The 23,467-nt window shown below is 48.0% G+C and overlaps 1 long non-coding RNA gene across 1 annotated transcript; it reads left to right on the forward strand.

Annotated features, from left to right (window-relative positions):
- The first annotated feature begins 1,686 nt into the window (after positions 1–1,686).
- On the forward strand, positions 1,687–9,846 carry LOC109553568 (uncharacterized). Its single transcript, XR_011564500.1, has 2 exons — positions 1,687–2,025; positions 9,591–9,846. It is a non-coding gene; the product is annotated as an uncharacterized lncRNA (long non-coding RNA).
- The last annotated feature ends 13,621 nt before the right edge of the window (positions 9,847–23,467 follow it).

Below are 23,467 nucleotides of genomic sequence, written 5' to 3' on the forward strand. Positions count from 1 at the left end.
TGGACAAGGGAAGGTCAGGGAGGACTTCTCAGAGGAGGTGGCTGGGAAACAAGAGAGAGGCTCACCCACAGGAGCCGCCAGCCCCCAGGAGCAGGGCGCCTTCTTCCCTCCTGCGGCGCTCAGCACATGGTGGTTATGTCATAAATATCGTTGAAATGCAGTCGAGTCCATCTCTGCTGCAGAGCGCTCCATGCTCAGTAGTCACGCAGGGCACGTGGGCTGGCCCGGGGCCCGTGAGCTGTCAGTGAAAGTGGCTGTTCTTACTCTCAGGAGCGCCGCACACAGGTGCCCCGCCAGTCCCTCCCCTGACCTGTGTAAACACCACACATTCCAGCTGTGCTGACCTGACGGGCTCTGTCTTGAATCTCCCTGGTTCACAGATGGGGCAAGTCCAGCCAAGAGGTTGTCCCAGCCGTGGTGCCAGGCTCGGCAGCTCCACTGAGAAAGCGGGAGCCTGGAGCCCTGCCACTGACAAGGAAGGGAACCTCAGGCTGGTGGCGCACGTCTCTGTCTGCTTCCTTCTCGTCCAGTCACCTCTCCCCTCTCTTTACTCTCCCAGCTCTCCACCTTCAGTCACGTTCTGGGCTCACATTCTGCATCTCGGGAAACCCAAACCGAGACACTCCTTCTGCAGAAATGTCTATGCAACTCACCACCACTTCCCCGAATCACCTCCTCCTCCGGGTTATGCTACCTTGGTCCGGGGCATCACCTTTTACCTAGACAGAGCCAAGAATCGAGCTCAGTCTGTCTCCAGTGTCTGGGAGACTTTTCTTTCTTAAGATCCCTTGAATCCATGTCTCCTTTCTTCCCCTCTTCATGACCTTAGTTAAGACCCTCATTGCTCCACCAGTTCCTCCCTTGGCCTCCCAAGTCCAGTCTTCTCTTTCTCCACCCACACTTCCCTGAGATGGTTTCTAAAATGGCAACTGGCTTGTGTATTTCTCCTGATTCAAATCTTCCCAGACCTCCCTATTGCCTAAGGAAGAAACCAAAGCCAAACTCACACACACTCCCTCAGATCCCTGCCTTGTTCCGTGGTCTTCACTTGCTGCCAATCTGAGGGCCTATCCAGTGCCATGGCAACGGCCTGTTTGCTCGTCCATCTCCTCAACTAGACTTTTGCAGGAAACCAACATAAATCTTGGTCGTCACTGCACCCCAAGACCCTAAACATCACCCAGCACATAACAGAAACCACATACACACACTTGAGTCAGTGAGTGAAAGGAGAAATGTTTGAATACGACGAACTCTGTCCCTTCCCCTAAATTTTGCTGTGCACTTAAAACTGCTCCAAAAAATCTGTCTTGACAAAAAAAAAAAGTTTAAGTGACAGAAGGAGCTCATAGATTATAAAAGATTTGAGAGATATTTTGATTAAAAAAAGCAACACCAGCCAGAAACTAGAAAGACTAGTATTAGTCAACCTTGGGCAGGAAGAAAATTCCATCCCTAAAGGTTGGAGGAAAGGCAACAGCCCGGCTTTTGTGAGGGACGAGGGTGAAGTCCAGGGCACCGCATGGAAAGCACAGCTCAGCTAAAGGCCTGACGCGCGCTGCCAGCCAGGCGGCCGCCTGACTCAGTGCCCCCGGGGCCACCTCTCCAGCTCCCTGAGCCTCTGGCGGGAGGGGTTGCAGCGTGCACTCCCGTCCCAGGAACTCCATCTGAGCAGCTCCGCGGGGACCCAAAGCAGAGCAGGCGCCGCCTCCAGGCCTGCAAGCCGAGCGCAGGATTCAGCTGCAACCAAAGGGAAACGCGCATCCACGTGACTCCCCGACGACTCAGGCCTTGACGTGAAGGGTTATTTATTCGAATCTCTCCCTGGCCTTGGACGCCGCCCTTCACGTCTGTGTGTGCGGTTGTACAATCCTCCAGCCCTATAAAGGCGGTGACCTTGCTGCCTCTGGAGCCCGGCCTCCCCTGAGCCTCCCTCCCCGGGCCTCCAGCCGCCGGCTGCCACCATGAGGGTCCTCCACCTGCTGCTGCTGGCCCTCGGCCTGCTTCTCTCCCAGCTGGGCCCAGGTGAGCCGGGACCCTGTAGCGCCCGGGGCTGGAACTCGGGGACGCGTCTGAGGTTGACCTTCTCTGCAACCCAAGCCCAGGGCAGCAGGAAGGCCTCTCCGGGGCTGAGCGGCCTGTCGAGGGCAGATGGCGAGGGGTGGTCCGACCGAGGGGTGGGGCCGTCCTGAGTGCACCTGCCTGCCTAGAGCCTCCCTGGGCTAGTTCTCCCAGGAGCCTGAGGGCAGCTGAGCGGCAGGAGGGCCCTCCTGTCTCTCTCTCATCTTTCCCTCAGGGCTCCCTTCCCTCTGCCCTTGGCGGGGATGTCAGGTGCCAGGCAGCCCCCACACCCCAAGCCCTGTCTCTGTCTTGGGATTCCAGAAAGTATTCTCTGTGAAGGGGACCCCTACTCCATCTGTAATATGCCCCCTTACCCCCGAGAGGTGCAGCGTCCAGCCAGCCCAGAGGTGCACCCCGTCTCTTGCCAGGGCCCGGAGTAGGCCCTCCCAGGTGTTCTCCTGCAAGCAGGTGCCACCTGCCCTGCCCACAAGACCAGTTCCGCCAGAGTCTTTGACTCACCCATGTGCAGACACTCAGGGATCCACCTTCCTTGAGAAATCTGCTCACATCCTCCAGGGTGGCCCAGTCCCCAGTGCACTGCAGGGGAGCTCTGTGTCAGGCCAGGGGATGCCAGTTCCTTGGGGTCAAATCAGCAATGCCCCTGGTGTAAGAGAAGGGGAGCCCCTGCCTGCCAGAACAATCAAGAACACAGTTTATCCCAGCCCCGCCACTCACTCCCAGGTCATCTCCAGCCAGTCACCTCTTCTGGCTTTCAGTTTCCTCATTGGCAGAGTGAGTGGGCTGCGGCAGAGGGCTCTAAGAGCATTAAGCTCTGGAATTCCCTGCAAGCCCTGCTGTGCTTTCCTCCAGGCCAGCACGTCGTTGTGCAGTTAGTTGGGCCTCATTTACTCCAGGGGTTCCTCAGGGCTCCCCTCAGACAGCTGGGTTCCAAAGTATTCCAATACAGAACTTTAATGTTTCCAGTCAGGACCCTTAAGAGACTCAGAGAAATCCATGCAGTGTCCTGCTGTTATCACACTCATCTCACATCACGTGTGTTCATGAGCAGCTGTGTAAAGTCTCTTACTGCAGCTCAGTTCACACTCAAAATGTTTGAAAGCCACGGTATTAACTTGAAGAGTTGTTTCCAGTCTGTGACATTTAAGTAGGATTGCAAGCGTCTCATCCAAAGCCTCGAAAAAGAGTGTTCCCAGGGACTCGCAGGAGGAACTGAACTTACTAATCACTCCTTCCAGAAATGGCAGCTAATATGATGGAGCGCCCAGCATAAACTGGACTGGCTTAGATACTGCCCTTGGACGACAGGCAAGCCCTGTTGCACAGAAGCAGCAGCAAAGAGGGCCTCAGTATGGGGACCCTCAGGACTGCTCACTGAGCCCAACTTCTCTTCTAGAAGGGATGGAGTGAGGTCCTCCCCATCTCTGGGCTGGAGCTGGGGGACCCTGAGCGGTGGGGTCCCTGCAGGTGGAGCACCCGCTCTGAGCCCTGAGATGCTCACACTGGGAAAGGGGCTGCAGGGAAGGGCAAGCTTGACACCACGTTTTCTGGGGGATGTGAAACTTCTGGAGGGGAGGAAGACCCCAGGTGTTTCCTGCATCAGAACACACTGGGGTGCCCAGCCTGTGTCCCAGGGTGGAGGTGCCCCATGCTCAGGCGCCAGCTGGGGTGTTTCCCCTCCTTGTGGTTGCGTGCTCGTTGCTGTGTGCTGGTTGTTGTGGCTGCTGCAGCTGCCCCTGCAATATCCGCCCTGCCAGCAGGCTGCCCCAATGCCAGAGGCCTGGGGCTAGTGCAGGGAGGGAGGCAGCACTACTCAGCCACCCCGAACCCCTACAGGGTCGGTTCACTCCTTTTCTGGAAGAGCCCTCAGACCGGGTCGTTTCACAGGTGGGGAATCGAGGCCCGTGAGGCCCTGAGGAACCAGCGCTTTGTGGTCACTGCAGGAGATCCTAAGACTTGGTGTTCTCTTGAACAGTCTTCCTCCCAGTCAGAGAAAAAGGCCTCTGTCGCCCACTGTTAGCTTACACGGATGGTCTTTGTGTGAACATGGAATAATGCCACAGTGGCAAGACCACCCAGGTTCCTGCAGAAGCTGGACGGGAGCCCAGCAGAGGTGCTGAGAAAGGCTGAGGCTGTGTCCTCGCTGTTCAAGGAGTATTGGGTGAAGAGCTGCTGCAGGCAGGCATTGCCCTGGGATGAGGGGACGTGTCGGGGAACAGCCCCGGAATCCATGGTCGCACATTTGAGAAGCAGAGCACAAGCAAACCGATTACAGAATTCCTTAGCTAGTGACAGTTGTGCTGTGAAATGCTGTTAAGGGCACAATGCTAGGGGAACACGTGACGATGAGAGCTGACAGGGCCTCGAGGAGCCAGGAAGGCTTTGTTGAGGATGCTGAGAAGTGAGGGAATGATGAAAGTCATTTTTGAGTTCATGGAATTTTCAAAATAATATTTCTTTTAACTCTCTCCCACTTAAAAGTCAGGATATGTCACACAAAAAAGTCAGATTTTTATCTTCTTTCCTTAAAAAAGTTTTAAAATTTTATCTAACTTTTAATTTTATATTGGAGTATACTTGATGAAAAATGTGTTATGTTCAAGTGTACAGCAACATAATTCAGTTGTACGTATACATGTATCTACTCTTTTTTCAAAATCTTTTCCAGTTTAGGTTGTTACATAATATTGAGCAGAGTTCCCTGTGCTATTCGGTAGGTCCTTTTGGTTGCGTTCTCCGTGGCTTCAGTCAAAGTCTGTCTCTGTGACTCCATGGAGTGTAGCTTGCCAGGCTCCTCTGTCCATGGTATTGTCCAGGCAAGAATACTAGAGTGGGTTGCCATGCCCTCCTCAGGAGATCTTCTTGACCCAGGGGTTGAACCCAAGTTTCCTGTGTCTCCTGTATTGCAAGCAGATCCTTTACCTGCTGAGCTACCAGGGAAGCCCTTTCAGTTATCCACATCAAATATAGCACTGTGTACATGTTATCTTCTCCTAAAGACACAACAGATGTGGCAGACTCCTGCATGGCAGCAGTGAGCTGCAGCTCAAGAGTGGCTTTGCCTCCACACAGGATGCATTCCTTAGGACACCGCAGACCCCACCAGTCCCTACTGCCTCACCTCAGCCCATTTCACAGAGCTGTGTTATCTGCCTGGCTGAGGTGGGAATCTGGATTTTCAGCCCCAGGTTAACTAAACCAGTGAAAGTGAAACTGGAGTCATTTTTGCCCGGGGGTGTTTTTGAAGAGCTCTGGTACCAAAGTTCTTTATCTCTTAGCCCAGAAAAGAATTCAATGACAGGCAAAGTGATAGAAGTGATTTATTAGAATACAACATTTGTGAGGTTTAAAAGTGGGCAGGCAATGGGGTGCTGCACCCCCAAAAACTTACAGCCTTCTTTTATAAGCAATGGAAAAGTGGGGAGGGGGAGAAGAACTTCTTTGACTTTCTTAAGTGGACATCATGCTTCCAACATTGCTCCTCCTCCAGATCAAGCAGGGGCATTTTCTCGTCTCTTCCTGGTCAAGCTAAGTCCACAAATTAGTTCTACTATGTGTGCAGAGAGCATGTCCTGGGGGTCATTGACTCACTGAGCTCACTGGGCAGATGTGGGTCTCATGCCACCGTTGTTTTACTGTTTTGAGCCATGCCTCATGCCTCTGCTGCACGGTTTGGTTGCTAAGCAATCTGCTTGGTTTTGGGGTTAAGCAAACCTGCTCTCTCGAGTGATCACTAACTTACAGGGGTCTCCCATATTTTTCTGCTTGCAATCCCCTAGTCGGATTAACTATTTAATCACCTATTTTGTCTCTTCACTCTGCCTCTATCAAAATGAGAGAGGGAAAGGACAAACCACATGGGAAGGAGAGCTGGTATGAGAGCCCAGGAGGTAGGCGCAGCCGCTCAGTCGTGTCCGACTCTTTGTGACCCCACGGACTGTAGCCTGCCAGGCTCCTCCATCCATAGGATTTCCCAGGCAAGAATACTGGAGTAGGGTGCCATTTCCTTCTCCAGGGGATCTTCCCCAACCCAGGGATTGGACCCTGGTCTCCTGCATTGCAGGCAGACTCTTTACCACTGAGAAACCAGGGGATCCCCTTGAAAGCCCAGACATCCAGATAAATTAAAAAAAAAAAAAAAAAACAGAGCTCTCACTCTTACTCTAGTCCTCCCAGCTCCGCTATGGGGAGGAAGACTCATTACCCTCATTCTGTGGCTTAATAACTTGGCTAAAGTCACATGATTGGTAACAGACAGAGCAGCGACTCTGTCAAACCCAGGCCATCAGCTCCAACACTGCAGGGCTGTCCAGGCACAAAGCATGCTGGGACCAGGGTGACGGGTCAGGAGAGGAGCCAGGGATGTAGGGAAGCACAGGTCAATCAGGCCTGAGGCAGCAGGAGACCCCATCTATGTTCAGGTGGGCCCCAGAGGCTTTCAAACCAGAGTCACAGAATCAAACATGGCTTCTTCTTCTTTGTAAGGATCTATTTCTTCATTTTGGCTGTGCTGGGTCTTCGCTGATGTGAGGACCTTCTCTAGCTATGCAGCGGGGGCTGCTCTTTGTTGCGTGTACAGGCTTCTTGTTGTAGTGGCTTCTCTTGTTGGGGATGAGCACGGGCTTTCTGGAACGTGGGCTTCGGTAGTTGTGGATCCCATGCTCTAGAGCACAGGCTCAGTAGTGTGGCACCTGGGGCTCAGTTGCTCTGAGGCATGTGGGATCTTCCTGGGCTGGGGATCAAACCCATGTCTCTTGCATTGCAAGGCAGATTCTTAACCACTGGACCGCCAGGGGTGCTCCAGACATAGCTCCTTTAAGTGATTGGTCTCCTGGGTGTGGAGGCTGGTTGGAGGAGAGGCCCTGTAATCCGGACTAATTTTTTATATATTCTACATAGCAGCTGTGTCAGTTGTAAGCATGACAAATATCTTCCCTCACTTTGTGCCTTAGTTTTTCACTCTGAATTTTCCACATTATTTTAAGGTGGTTAAGCATGTCACATTTTTCCTTTAGTGTTAGTACTTTGATGCCTTAAGAAATCTTTTTCTAGCCTAAAGGCATGAAGAGTGTTCAGTGTTGTCTTCTGAGGGCTTATTGATTTTCCTTTTACATCTAGGTTGATAATCATCTGGCAGTGATTTTTAATGTGCACGTATGGTGTGACTAAGGGTAAAGGGTTTATTTTTTCCATTATGAATATTTAATTGTTCCAGAACCAAGCATGGAGGAGACCATTTTCCTCCACTGTTATGCTGAGCCACTGTTGTTCAACTTTCAGTATCTGCATGGATCTCCTTGGGCATCTTCTGCTATTCTGTTTGTATATTCGTCTGCCCTGTTCCATTGGTATGTTTGTATCCTCACCATCTGGTCTAATTACAGTGGCTCTATGCTGCTGCTGCTGCTGCTAAGTCACTTCAGTCGTGTCTGACTCTGTGCAACCCCATAGACGGCAGCCCACTAGGCTCCTCTGTCCCTGGGATTCTCCAGGCAAGAATACTGGAGTGGGTTACCATTTCCTTCTCCAATGCATGAAAGGTAAAAATGAAGTCGTTCAGTCATGCCCAACTCTTAGCTACCCTGTGGACTGCAGCCTAACCAGGCTCTTACATCCATGGGATTTTCCAGGCAAGAGTACTGGAGTAGGTTGCCATTGTGCTCTATAATTAGTCTCAAAACCCAGTAAAGCAAGTTCTCCTGCCTTTTTTGCTAATACTGCCTTAACTATTCTTGATCCTTTGAATTGCCACAAAAATTTTAGAATCAGCTCTTCAAGTTTCACTGCAAGAATATCCTGGGATTTTCATGGTTTTGGGCCAGCACCCCAGCTTGCTGCTGCTGCTGCTAAGTCACTTCAGTCGTGTCCGACTCTGTGCAACCCCATAGACGGCAGCCCACCAGGCTCCCCTGTCCCTGGGATTCTCCAGGCAAGAATACTGGAGTGGGTTGCCATTTCCTTCTCCAATGCATGAAAGTGAAAAGTGAAAGTGAAGTCACTTAATTGGGGGAAAATTAAAAGTTTAAAAATAATTAATCCTCCAATGCTTAAGCCTAGCATTTCTACTTATTTAGGGCCTCTTTAAATTACAAAAAAAAAAATACTATATTCTTTATAGATAGAGATATTGCACATTATTTTTTAGATTTGTAACCAGGCATGTTTTATGCTCTTCTATAAGGTGTTTTTCTTTCTTTCTTTTTTTTTTTTTTCCTGTTGATTGCAGAAGTAAAATTCTTTGTTTTCTTTTTGTATATTGATCTCATGGACAGCAAATTTGCTAATCTTTCCTGTTAACTCCTTTTAGACTGCCTACATATAACCATAATATCTGCAAATAGAGACAGTTTTTTTTTCTTCCTTTCCAACGCTTCTACCTTTTGTTTCTTTCTTTCTTATCTTATTCCCGTAGCTAGTGCCTCAAGTACAATGTGGAATGATAATGACTAGCAGTTACGCTCGTCTGATTGCCATCTCATGGAATGTTTCAGTGCTTGACCATTAAGTGTACAGTGTGCTGTAGGCTTCTGTAAATACTCTTTATCAGGTTAAGGTCGTTTCCTCCAGTTCCTTATTTGGTAGGAGTTCTTTCTTTCTTTTTTTCAATCATGAATCAATGTTGAATTTTTTCCAATATTTTCCTGCATCTTTTAACATAATATAACCATTGACTGATCAGATAATGAGAACATTTAATCTCTATTCCTCTGTCAGTTAGTTAGGAAAAAGTGATACATTTCTTGGAGAATTAAATGCGGCCATAATGGGATGGACATGTACACACTGCTATATATAAAATGGTTTATGTAAAATGGTATATATAAGTACTATATGTCCAACAAGGACGTATTGTATAGCACATGGAACTCTGCCCAATGTTACACGCCAGCCTGGATGGGAGGAGCATTTGGGGGATAATGGATACATGTATATGCATCAATGTGTCCCTTTGCTGTCTGCCTGAAATTATCACAACATTGTTAATCAGCTATACTCCAATATAAAAGAAAAAGTTTAAATTAAAAAAAAAAAAAGTAACCATAAAAGTCCTATTTCCCCACCAAAAGAAAGATGACCAGCCTCAGAATCTTGAAAATGATTGAGATCACATAATCTAGTCTCCTTAATTTTAAATTTGAGAACTGGGGTTCAGAATGTTTGAGTGCTTTGCTAAAAATCACACAGACTCATTCTAGAATAAGGAATGTAATCAAAGCACTCTGATGAGATACGTTGCTATTCCTTTTTGGCCCTACAATGTACTGAATCTTCAAAGATAATGCCAAAAAATGAGGGCTCGCTAAGGGTAGAGACACCATAACCCACCAGCATTGAGGGGGTTCTTCAGATGCCATGTTTCATGAGCAGCTCCACAGGTCATCTTAGTGTGAGGCTCTTGTAAGGGAAACCCCTGTGACATGCTTTGCAAAGGGCTGTCTGTCCTGCTTTATCCTGAAATCCCTGTGGCTGCAAGCCAGGAGTCTGACATGGTTGCTTTTCCCTCCTCTCAGGTGCTGGCGAGCTTACGGCTCTCGGCCAGTGGTCTGACAGCTACATATGTGCCAGGAAAGGGGGGACCTGCAACCTATCGCCCTGCCCCCTCTACAACAGGATCGAAGGCACCTGCTACAGGGGCAAAGCCAAGTGCTGCATCCGTTGACTCTGAGCTGGGAGCGATGGCAGAGGGCACTCAGGAGCCACGTGGAATATTTGTAACCATTGTTTTAATAAAAGGATTTTGTGAGGCGGACGTCCTTGAGACTAGAATGAGTCTTGTGTCTCCTTTTGGAAGAGATTAAGAAAGTTTGAAGTTTGAAAGGACAGAAAGGCCAGGCACAAAGCCCACCGAGTATGGGACTGGGGGATGCTGACGAGGCCATGAGCCTTGCCACCTCCACTCTGATTCATCACCAGATCTACAGGTGAGCAATGCAGGGGGTCCAGGTGAGACTGAGAGCACGTGATAAATGACACAGCCTCAGGCTCCCCTCATTCGTAGCAGAAGCTCATCCCAGACCCAGCGATCTCAGCAGCCTGTCCATCTGCTGAGCCCAGAACTGCTGCCCCTGCTCCTCCCTGGGCCTTGACAGTGGGCTGTGGGTTGGTTAACCTTAGCATTTGAGAACTTTCATTAGGACCATAAAATTATCTCGAGTAAGGAGGCCTAATAGCTGGTTCCTGGAGGACCATTTCTAACTCCGGCACAGTCACATGATCTACTTACACATCACTCACAGAAGCATCTCCAGGACCACTGCCCCTGCCTTTTGTCATCTCTGCACCACGAGGCCTGTAGACACCCACTGCTGGGAGAGAGAGTGTTGCCTTCCCTTTTCTCCAATAAATTTCTTACAACTCCTGATGATACACATGCTGTCCTCTCCTTCATTTGGCAAGAACAAGTCCACATTCCACTTCGATCAATCATAAGCACACATAAAAATCAAGCAGTATAAAAACGTGGGGGAATTCCCTGGTGGTGCAGTGGAAGGCAATGGCTTCCTGTTAAGTACTTTTGAAGAATTTTGTTTTCACAAAATACATGTATATTTGTGTAAAATGTATGCAGAGTTTGCATGCAGAACATATATTTTGAAGATGCAAAACATGACTGTTGTCCAGTGGAAAAGCCAAAGTCATCTGAACACACCATGACCAGTGCCCCTCCTCAGAGCAGTATCTATGAGATTTGCATCTGAGTTGTTTCCTGCACTGACATTTTGCCGAAGAATGGCCTATTCCTAGGAGGTACGAGCTGAAGCATTTAGGGCTGGCTGAAATGTCACAAAGCTGGCAACTTCCTCTATAATCGCTCAAAGCAAATTAAATTTGCAAAGCGATTACAACTGGTGGATCCGGAGGGAGGGTGTACGGGTACGCACTGTACTAATCTTGCCTGTGTGTCCATCTGAAGCTTCTCAAGATGAAAGTCAGGTTGGGGGGGAGGATGAAAAACATCATCAGAACCAAGAGCTTTGACATAAGAAAAGATTCATATAAAATTAAAAGGTTATATTAAAATCCTATAGCCTTAAATTTGAATTGGATGTATTAGTATAAAATCCGGACTTTTCCCCTCTTAACAAGTGTATATTTCTCAGCCCCACTCCTACAAATACAGAGACAGTGAAGTAGCAATGAGCACCCCTAGCACACAGGCCATGGGTCGTTACCTTTGCCACTAGAAAGAACCACGATGTCTTATAGAAGTGGCAGGTTCCAAGTACGGAGCATGAGATGGACAAGATGAGTCTGGAGTCTCATTGTGCTAGATAGTAGAGAAGCTACCAAAGGCTGGTGAATGTCCAGAGAACACTGGCTCCAATCTGAGAGAGACTCCCTAGGCTAGGATGGAGCATTTTCCATCCTGGCAGAGAATTATGACTATAACTGATTAAATATATAATATAGAAACGCATTAAATACACAAAAATATAACAGTAAATTATATTTTAAACACCAAATATAGAAAAATCCACGAGGTCGTACTGATACTTAAAAAACAATATTATTTACACTTGGAGTTTGTTAAGGTGCCAACTTATCACTCTGGAAACTGGTATATAAGAGAAAAGATTAAGCATTTATTCTGCCCTTCTTGTAGAAACTGTATTTTAGGGTAAACAACCATTCAGTTCAGTTCAGTCGCTCAGTCGTGTCCGACTCTTTGTGACTCCATGAACCGCAGCATGCCAGACCTCCCTGTCCATCACCAACTCCCAGAGTTTACCCAAACTCATGTCCATTGACTCGGTGATGCCATCCAACCACCTCATCCTCTGTCGTCCCCTTCTCCTCCTGCCTGCAATCTTTCCCAACATCAGGGTCTTTTCAAATGAGTCAGCTCTTTGCATCAGGTCCTTCCAATGAACACCCAGGACCGATTTCCCTTAGGATGGCCTGGTTGGATCTCTTTGCAATCCAAGTGACTCTCAAGAGTCTTCTCCAACACCACAGTTCAAAAGCATCAATTCTTCAGTGCTCAGCTTTCTTTATAGTTCAACTCTCACATATATACATGACCACTGGAAAAACCATGGCCTTGACTAGACGGACCTTTGTTGGCAAAGTAATGCCTCTGCTTTTTAATATGCTGTCTAGGTTGGTCATAACTTCCCTTACAAGGAGTAAACGTCTTTTAATTTCATGGCTGCAGTCAAAAAACCACCATTATATAAGTGAAATATTTATAGAAAATTCCAGCTAATAAATGAAGAGTGGATAATAGAATTGGAAAATCACCACTTTGCACCCCTGAATGAAATCATAGAACTAAAACAATGTCATTGGATGGCTTTAAAACATGCACTGGAAAGCCTGGCAGGGAATCTGATGATAGAAAATTAAGGCTGAGACCAACTAAACTCAATGATCAACCTTGTCCTCACTGTAAGCTTACAAGACTCTAAGTTCATGGACCTCCTACTGTGATTCAAAGAAGCACACACCATCACCCAAGAAATATTCTGGCCAAAAGCATGTCCACTGAAAAAAAATGCACAACCTAAAAGTTGAGAGTTACGTTTATTCAGCTGGCAGTTTTAGGGAGAGAGCCTCTCAGATAAAAGTGTTTGGAAAAAGAAATGGTGAACCCAGTATATATGCCAGGATATACAGGAATTTTTGCGATAACAACACATAGTGAGAACAAAAGGTTACTGGTAATAAAAGAAAAACCGATATCCCCAGTTAAGGAATTTAGCACTTTTCTAGGTATGGGAAGATGCAAGAGTTTGGGCTCACTGAAATCATTCCTCGGCTCTCTGGGGCCAGGATCCTGTGTTTTCTCATCCTGAGTTTCCTCAAGCTGCACCATCAGGGGTGGCTGCAGTCTGATGGCTACTAGATAGTGGGTATTTCTTGTTTCCTTCCTGAATTCCCTCAGGGTTCACCAGCAGTTGAACCTGAAACTAATCAAGTTTCTACATCTAACAATTTACAGGAAATGCAAAAGTTAGAGAAACAAGTAAAACAAGTGCTCAAGGAAGCAATAAGTCAAAGTCAGAACATGAGATGCTGCACAGGAAAAACAAACTATTTTTTGTTTACAAAAACAATGGCCTGAGGAGAAAGGATTAGAGAGAAAAGAGGCAAAACAACCAATGGGTGGGCCTTGTTTGGATTCTGTATCAAACAGACCAGTTACAAGAAAACATTTTTGAGAGGGCCAGATAAGCTTGAATATGGACTGGGTAATGTCAGAGGCTTCTTGTTGACTTGATTAGGGTACCAGCAATGTGGCAGTTATGCTGGAAGAGAAAGGGCCTCATCAGCTAAAGAAGCTCACTGAAGGGCTGAGCAGGGAAATGACAGGGTACCCCGGATTTGCTTCAAAACAGTCTAGCAAAAAGAAAAAGAAAGGGAAAATGCTCTGTGGTGACCTCAGTAGGAAGGAAATCCAGGAAAGAAGGGATACATGCATTCATGCAGCTGATTCACTTTGCTGTACAGTAGAGACTAACACCTGGAAAATCCCATGGACGGAAGAGCCTGGTAGGCTGCAATCTATGGGGTCGCTCAGAGTCAGACACGACTGAGTGACTTCACTTTCACTTTTCACTTTCATGCATTGGAGAAGGAAATCGCAACCCACTCCAGTGTTCTTGCCTGGAGAATCCCAGGGACGGGGGAGCCTGGTGGGCTGCCATCTCAGGGGTCGCACAGTCGGACACGACTGAAGCGACTTAGCAGCAGCAGCAGAGACTAACACAACGTTTTAAAGCCACTACAGTCCAATTAAAAAATAAATGAATACATAAATGAAAGTTAAAGAGTAAACACTTCCCATTTCAGTCAAAAAAAGAAAGAAAAGGAAGAGAGAGAGAAAGACATGAAACGTACAGAAGTGAAAAATTTGTAAAATGTTGAGAAATACCAAAGCTAGGAAATAGGAATATTGGGATTCCGTATGTTTGTGTGTATTTGAAGCCTCTTCAGCCGCAGGGTCACCTCCGCCCCCCAGCCCTGTCCCTCAGGTGCCATCGTGTGAGGAGGACGCCCCAAGCCCCAGGGCCGCCCAGGTCCGTCTGGGAGCAGGTCCGGGCGCGCCCATCTCACAGGAGCGGAGCGCAGGTCTGCTCGCGGAGCCTGCTCCCTGGAGCCAAGTCGTCCCTGTGGGTTTGGATGTGAGTCTCCGAGTCCTCTCCTGCTCTCTGCTCTTCCCAGTGAACAGCCAGGCTCCACTGCACCAAGAAAAGGACAAGGGGAGCTGAGGGCTGCCGGGAAGCCCGCAGTGTGTGGGCCCCGCGTCCGGGGCGTCTGGCCGACCCCGCGGCTCTGCGCGCACCCCGTCCGGTCCGCCCGTGTACAGCGCCCGCCTCTCGCACTTTTCAAAAGAGGAATGTAGATCTCAAGTTCCGCCTGGCGCTCACTCCGCCGTGTCAGTGAGCACCTGCGTCTCTCCGTTAACAGTCCGTTTGTCTAGGCTCTTTGCAGACTCGCGTTCAAGAAGAATCCGGTCCCGCCTGACGCCCGGAACGTGGACCGCCGGGTCCCTTCTCCGGCGCCGCCTCGTGGCGCGCACGGCAGGGCGGGCTCCAGGGCCGCTGGCACCTTCTGGCGCAGGACCTTCTCAGTAGCTCAAAGCCAGGGCTCTGACTGTTCCAGTCTCCGTTTTCCAACTTGCCAAAACCTCTTGTAGTTCAGGATCTCGAGGAAACGTATTTCAGACGACTGAGGGACTTGGATTCCCAGTTGTCAGGTCTGAAGGCCACAGACTTGTCTGGACCGCGGTTCTGCCGTCAGGGTGGTCTCGCCGGGTCTGTTCTGCTCCAGCCTCCGTGGGTGTGGTCGTGGGCCGCGTTTTTGTTGAACAAGAGGAGATCCGAGCCTCCCTTCATGGTGGCCCCGCAGGACAGGGGCTGAGTCCCCTGGAACAAGGGCTGAGGGCTGGGGCTGCTCCGGGCGGGACCGTCTGCCTCTCTGGACAGAGCTCCGTGCGTTCAGAGATTAGACAGACCAGCAGAAATGCGGTATCCTGGGTCGGGGTGTGGGAAGCCGCTCTCCCACTGGCCCTTGGCAGCCGGTCACAGGGAGGAGTGAGATGCTGTAGGAGAAGCAACAGGGCCTGAGGTTCACAGCCTTAGGCAATTGGAGCCCACGATTTTCTTAGAGCTGTGTCCCAGCATTGATGTTGGCAGGAAGCTGAGTCCTGCCCCAGCTGGAGGTGAGTCACTTTCCCTGGAGGAAACCTAGTGCCCCAAATATTCCTGCGCTCTGGGAAGAGCACAGACAGAGGCTCCTGTGACAGGTGACTAATACTTTTATAAATTAAACTGTCAAATAAACTAGCTGAATAAACTATGTCCTGTCCTTTCTCCCTACCGGAACAAAGACACATCCACAGCAACCAAGAGAGCCAGGTGGGACAGAGTCCTAGGACTCCTGAAAGTGCCTCTGGATGGGCCAGGACAGGAGTGTGGATGTCTTGGCTGGCACCCCCTCCCTTTTGTCATACCCTCCAGACCACGCATCACCCCAAGGGTCTCCTGCGCTCCTTCATGGAGACAGTGCGCTTTCTTCTTGGTGATCAGTAACTCTGGGGTCACCAGGACCCAGAGAATGATCGACAGGGAAGAAGGGACATGGGTCTGGCCAAAGAGGAGACCCCCTTCCCCCACCACCGCAAACACAGGCCCTGGGAAGGACCCCCCTTGCCTGCACAACTGAGACAGGCAAACTCAACTGAATCTAAAGGTTGAGTCCTGAAAGCTCCCTGGGTTGAGTGGTGGCCCAGAAAGTAGACTGCTGCTGCTGCTGCTGCTAAGTCGCTTCAGTCGTGTCCGACTCTGTGCGACCCCATAGACTGCAGCCTACCAGGCTCCCCCATCCCTGGGATTCTCCAGGCAAGAATACTGGAGTGGGTTGCCATTTCCTTCTCCAATGTATGAAAGTGGAAAGTGAAAGTGAAGTTGCTCAGTCGTGTCTGACTCTTAGCGACCCTATGGACTGCAGCCCACCAGGCTCCTCTGTCCATGGGATTTTCCAGGCAAGAGTACTGGAGTGGGGTGCCATTGCCTTCTCTGGAAAGTAGAGTAACTAACCCTAATCCAGCTGGGTGGAAACAGATTCCCATGAGAGATGTCTCAGCCCTGCTACTATTCAACAGAAAAATGTAAGTTCAGGGTGTGTGCACACACGTGTGTGTGTGTGCATGTGGGTATACAGGCACGGATATCTGTGTGCTCCAGGTGTGTGTGTGTGCATGTGTTTGTGTGTGCGCATGTGTGTGTGTGTGTGTATGTACAGGCACGGGTATCTGTGTGCTCCAGGTGTGTGTGTGTGTGCGTGCACATGCACACATGTGTGCACAGGTATGTGTGTGAGTGTGGGTATACATGCACAGATGTCTCTGTGTGCAGGGCTGTGTGTGTATAAATACGTGTGTGTGTGTTCATGTGGGTATACACGCATGGATATCTGTGTGTTCCAGGTGTGTGTGTGTGCCCACGTGCGCACGCATGTGTGCACAGGTATGTGTGTGAGTGTGGGTATACACGCACAGATGTCTCTGTGTGCAGGGCTGTGTGTATGTGAATATGTGCGTGTGTGTGTTTGTGATTTCCCCTCCCAATCTCAGGCTTCTTTCCCCATGCTGAGTGTGTGTCACTGGCTGTCTACACTGGCCCAGGGGACACTAGGCACTGACCTCTTCAGTTGGCCTATGGGCTGGTTCTGTGTGAGGTCTCGATCAAGGCCACCTGCACTCTTAAAACAAGAGGTTGACAGACATTTCTGTTCATTTTCTGGACCCTGCTGTCTGCAGTCTTTAGAGCGAGTTGAAAAACCTGTTAAACTGGATCTAGGGGCCTGCAGCAGCCCAGGTCTGTTATTTGAGTCTTTTTTTTTTTAATCCTATAGAAGGACTTTACAAAGGATTTTCACCCCTCACTTTTTCTGGTTTAATTTCCAAACCACACTGTGATATGAACCTAGTGTCCAGATTCTTTCACCCGACGTGGGAGGGGAGGCCTCGGAGTGCAGAGATCCAGGGCAGGCCCGGGGCCCAACCTAGCCCATCCTCAGACATACCCTGCTGTGGTCCACGCATCAGTTGACCAGAAACATGCTTTGCTGCTTAGAGGAAACTTATCTACAAATCTACATGCTCACTAAGAGTCTTTCTAGCAGATTCCAGAAAGCCAGAGGCATGAACGCAGACATACCCAGACCTCTCCCTCCTGCACTGACCCTTCACCCTCACAGAGGTGAGCCACTTTTCTCTGGACCCTGGGCCACCTGCTTCCTCCCACGTGGAGACACCTGACCCGAGCCGGGTGAGGCCCCACAGACCTGCCCAAAGGAAGTGTCTTGGGCTCTTTGCCTGATGCAGCAGTTTTGAGCTGCTCCTCTTAGTGGGGAAAAGTGACCCCATTCTTGCTGGGGTGGAGACTTCAGGGCAGAAACCCCAGGTGTGAGGATGACTGTCATTCCATACAGCAAGCCTGAGACCTTACTATATGAAACGCGAAGTTGCAAAGAATGTAAAAATCGTGCCCTTGCCTTCGGTGACCTTCCTCTGCCCTTGACAGGATTATACAGAGCCTGGACTGAGATCACTTTTCCCTTCACTTTAAAACTTGTGCTACCATAATTACCCACCCAAGAAACACACCTTTCATTTACACATGGTCAAAGGGGAAAAAAACAGTTGCTGGTATTCCTGGAGGCTGTTTAACAATGAATGTAATAGAGAGCTCACCTTCCTCCCAGCTCTTTGGAGCTAATAGGTCTGTTTGGCTACTTGACTGTGGGAAAACCCGACTGTCAGCTCGAAGACCATGACAAACATGGGGCAGTCTCCTCTGTCACTGTACCTGTGCGTCCTGGGACACGAGTTCTGGGAAGGAGAGGCCAGTGAGAACCAGATCGTTCTGGGTCAGAGAAATGGAAAATATATCCTGAGGGGTTTGATGTGAAACTGCACCTTCCCCCAGGCTGAATTTACAGGTGCACGCTCTAGTTTCCATCTAAATAAAGTGGATCTCCCAGGAGGCACTAGTGGTAAAGAACACACCTGCCAGTGCAGGTGACATAGGACACCGGGGTTTGATCCTTGGGTTCGGACGATCCCCTGGAGGAGGGCACGGCAGCCCACTCCAGTGTTCTTGCCTGGAGAATCCCCATGGACAGAGGAGCCTGGCAGGCTACAGTCCATGGGGTCCAAAAGAGTCGGACGTGACTGAAGCGACTTAGCAGGTAGCATGAAAAAGTTTCCAACTGCTGCCAGAGGCTCGGTCCTGGAGGCAGGAAGTTTCCAAATGAAGGTGTAGGTGGGTTTGTTTTCTCCTGAGGCCGCCATCCTTAAAGTGTGGACAACACTCACCTGCTGCGTCCTTCTCGGCCTGCCCCTCCTCAGACTCTGGGGTCTCCTGCTTTTCTTCTAAGGGCACCAGTCTGCTGGGATCAGGGACCCACCCTCTGGGGATGACTTTAACCTAATCAGTGTTTTATCTGCCCCTTCCCCATAGACAGCCCCATTCTGGTCTCTTCAATCTTTATTTATTTATTTTTAATTTTTGGCCACACCCTGCAGCATGTGAGATCTTAGTTCCCTGACCAAGGATCAAACCTGCTGTCTCCGCATGGGAAAGTGAAGTCTTAACCACTAGATCCCCCATAAGGGATGTCACATTCTGGTCTCTTCAACGTGAGGGATTCAACATATGAATTTGGGGGAAGGGACACAATCCAGTTTATAAAGTTCGTTCATTTTTTGGGTTTTGTTTTTTTCTTTTTGGTTTGTTTTTAAACCTCTTATTTTTTATTGATTTTTTAAAAAGTAGAAGTACAATTGACCTACAGGATATTACTTTCAGGTGTGCAATTTAGTACTTTGATATTTGGATGATGATAATGGGTCATGTTGTTGTTCAGTTACCCAATCATGTCCAACACTTTGTGACCCCATAGACTGCAGCACACCAGGCCTCTCTGTCCCTCACCATCTCCCCAAGTTGCTCAAGTTCAGGTCCGTTGCATTGGTGATGCCATCCAGCCATTCCATCCTCTGACACCCTCTTTTCCTTCTGTCTTCAATCTTTGCCAGCATCAGGGACTTTTCCAATGAGTCAGCTGTTCGAATCCTGAGAAGGCAATGGCAACCCACTCCAGTACTCTTGCTTGAAAAATCCCATGGATGGAGGGGCCCTGGTGGGCTGCAGTCCATGGGGTCGCCAGGAGTCAGACACGACTGAGCAGCTTCACTTTATTTTTTCACTTTCATGCACTGGAGAAGGAAATGACAACCCACTCCAGTGTTCTTGCCTGGAGGATCCCAGGGACAGGGGAGCCTGGTGGGCTGCCGTCTATGGGGTCGCATAGAGTCGGACTCGACTGAAGCGACTTAGCAGCAGCAGCTGTTAGAATCAGATGACCAGAATATTGGAGTTGCAACTTCAGCATCAGTCCTTCCAACGAGTATTCAGGGTGATTTCCCTTGAATTTGACTGGTTTAATTTCCTTGCTGTTCAAGGGACTCTGAGAAGTCCATAATGGATCATACTCCATATAAAAGAATTATAAAATATTGGCTATATTCCCCATGCTGTGCATTGCATCCCTGTTTCATACCTTGATTATCTGTTAGTAGAATCGAGTGTTGATTCTGCTCCTGGAGGCCAGTTTGGAGTATTTCAGGAAGCTCCTGGAAACACTTCCCCAAAGAGCATGTCCCCTCAGTGTTGTATATTAACAGCCACAATGGACTATAATAGACAGTAATGGGAATAATGGGAATAATGCAGATTAACAAAATAACAGTGAGGATGATGATGAATATGTGGAGGGAGATGTGCTTATTATATTAATGATGGTGATAAACCTGTAGCAAAGGGGATGAAGGGACAGGCTTCCCCGAGTCCATGACAAGGTCGTGATATCAGTCCTTGAGGCAGCAGAGGTCTAGATTTAACAGGGAACTATGTTCTGGGGCAAAGGAGGAAGGGAAAGGAGTCCATGTCCACAGGAGGGCATGGGGGCGCTAACCCTATTGCCAGCCATGGAAGGAGAGGCTTCTGGGCACAGAGAGACCTGGTCCGGGAACCCCACAGGACACCACCAGCTCTCAGGAGTGAGGACAGCTGGCTGGCAGGGCGGCTGCCTCCTGGGATGTGCAGTTCCCAGTTTTGTTTCCCCCTGTCCCGCTAATTGTGGCTGAATTCCGGCCATCTGCCCTGACTGGGCCTGCAAGGGTCTGACTTCGAGACTGCCCACTCTGGCCACAGAGAATGGAGGGTGTTGTCCTCACAGCTCTCTGAGCTGCAGGGTGATGGGGCCCACACTCCCCAGGGGACTTTACCAGTCAGCACGCGCAGCAGAGGACGCATCAGCAAAGAGGTGCCTGTCTCAAGGTGACACCCTCCCTCGTGGGGCTGACCACAGGGATGGAGGTCAGCTCTGGACATTGTGGTCCGACTAAGGACACACATGCAGGGCAGTGTAGGCGCAGTGGTCACTGTGTGCTTGGCCAGCACTTGCTGTCAGGCTGAGATGAAGCCGGGCTTCCTGACTGCATGGATTTCCTCCTCCTCATCCTTTCCCAACATGGTTATCTTGAGATCACTCCCGAATAAATACTCAGCACAGGAAACTTCATCTCCTCTGCCCTCTGGTATCCAAAACTGTGATGAAAGTGATAAGATTCCAGGGAAAATGAGGCTCACAACAGAAGGAATCAACTTCTGCTCAGGATGGAAATAACATGAAGACTGATGGCATCTCATGAGACTTGAATTTTGATCGGACATGAGCTTTGCTGGCAAGAATCATGTCTATGAATTAATGAGGAAAAACACAAGATTGTTTGAGGTGGGGAGAAATGCTAATAAGCTCTACCCTCAACCTGGATTAAAGAGCGTATGAGAGGGAAACCATTAGAAATAAAAGGAATCCAAATTGTGTGCTTATACTTTTTTTTTGTTTGTTTCATTTAAAATTTCAGGTTGGGTGATGCCATAACATATTTAAATGCAAAGAGGAGGGTTCAGAGAGAAGGAGTGGTTTACAGTGTATATGGTTGGTTTGCAACTCATACATCTCATATCAAAAAAAACAAACAAGCCAAATAACAATTGAGCAGAAGTCTGAACAGACATTTTTATAAATAAGAAATACACTTGGCCTCAGGCACATGAAAAGATGCTCAACAATGTTAATCAAAGAAATGGAAGTCCAATCCACAATGAGATTTCACCTCACACCTGTCCTGGTTATCATCAGAATTCTACGGCTAGTAGGTGTCGGCTAGAATATGGAGAGAAGGGAACCCTCCTACACAGTTGGTGGGAATGCAAATTGGTGTAGCCACTGTGGAGAGCAGTATGGAGGTTCTTCAGACTACTAAGCAGAACTACTGTATCATCCAAAATTCCTCTCCTGGGTAAAATCTGAGAAAAGGAAAACATGAATTCTAATAGATACATGCACCTCTCATGTTCACATTAGTATTGTTCACAAGAGCCCAGATATGGAAGCACCTAAGTGTCCATCCACAGATGAACCGATAATACCCTCCAATCCACACTTGTTGCTGCAAACGACAAACTGCTTTCATTTTTATGGCTGAGTAGCATTGCACTGTATATTATGCCAAGTGAAATAACTCAGAGAAAGACAAACACTTGTTTTATCATTTATGTGTGTAATCTGAAATAAAATAAAGCAAACACACAGATATAGACTACAAAGCAGTGGTTACCACTGGGGAAGGGGAGCTGGGAGGCACAAGTTAGGGGTTGGAAATTAAGAGGAACAAGCTGCCTTGTATAAAATAAATGAGCTGCCAGTATATATTACAAAACACAGGGAATACAGATGATATTTTATAGTAAGTTTAGTGGGGCATAATCTATAAGATACTGCATCACCATGCTACATCTGAAACGAATATCATACTTTACATCAACTATCTTTAAAAACTAGATGAAAATAAAATACAGTGCATGCATTTTAAATCATAGCATACATTCTGATGTGGCAGGAGAGAATAGGGAAAAACACAGGTAGAGAAATAAATTCTGGAGTGAGATGAAAGGCAACTCCTTTCCTTTTATGTGGGAGATGGCATTAATAATGAATAATCCTTCAAGAGTTCTTTAAATCTTGTGGTGGAAAGTGTCCACTCCCAAAATGATCTATTTAATTTAGGAAATGGTCTACACAAAATCTGATGAACCATAGAGGAAAGGATGAGCCCTTGAAGATTGAAGTGGTAATGGGGAAAGTTTAAAATATTCTTTTTTAAAAAAAATTAAATATAGTGGATTTACCTTAATATACTAGCTTCAGATGAAATTTCTTTAATGAACATGGGAGATGGAATTGAAATGCATGAAATAATAGGATTCCCAGGCATTATATGGGGTATAAGCAAAATGTCCTCAGATACAATGAAATACTATGTCCTCTGTTTTAATTTTTTCCATTTGGGAACCTGGAACTTTTAGCTTAAAGAACCATTGCCACACCAGTAATATTTCTACTCCAATATAGAAATCAACTGTGCATGGCATGGGAGTAAAATAAATTACAATAGTTTACTCTGTAGGAAATTTTTTTGTTGATTGCCCCACTAAACAACAAATAGAGTATAAAATTGTCTTCCCATTTTCTGTGCACAGTTAATAAATTTTTAACATGTTCTTGAAGGCCCTGTGTGGCCAGTGCTTTAATGAGTCATGCTCTGCAGTCCAGTAGTAGGTCCTATACGGTCACCTCAGTATTTATCTTTCAAGTGTTCGTAGTGCTTCATCTTGCATTTTATTTTTAATTTCTCCCAGAGAATCCCAGCTTCATTTCCCCAGAATCCCAGTGTATCCTGCTTGTTCTGAAGACATAGTATGGTTCATGGTACAGAAATGCACTCAAAATATTTATGGATGAAGAAGGAAATGATGGATCTTCTCACTGTCCCTGGACAATATCATTACATCCTTGCTCTTCAACATGCTTGAGGGTTATACTTTCCTATTAGTTTGGGAAACCTAATCTGGTACCTCAGTCGGTAAAGCATCTGTCTACAATGCGGGAGACCTGGGTTCGATCCCTGGGTCGGGAAGATCCCCTGGAGAAGGAAATGGCAATCTACTCCAGTACTATTGCCTGGAAAATCCCATGGACACAGGAGCCTGGTAGCTACAGTCCATGGGGTCGCAAAGAGTTGGACACGACTGAGTCAAGGCAAAGCTAAAGCAATAATCAAATTGAAGAGGGTTCCTGATAAGGTGAACCATAGCCTAGATTGGATTATAGGCTGTTATTCAGGTATAAAAGGAAGTCAAACAGACAGAGGGAGGCGTCTGTTCAGAGAAGAAGAAGCTGCACTGCTTGGGACCTTGAAGAAAGAGAAATCAGCTGCTTGCTGTGGAGTCCTCAGAATCCGCTTGGCTTC

This window comes from Bos indicus, chromosome 27 (assembly GCF_029378745.1).
Source record: "Bos indicus isolate NIAB-ARS_2022 breed Sahiwal x Tharparkar chromosome 27, NIAB-ARS_B.indTharparkar_mat_pri_1.0, whole genome shotgun sequence".
Lineage (NCBI taxonomy): Eukaryota > Metazoa > Chordata > Mammalia > Artiodactyla > Bovidae > Bos > Bos indicus.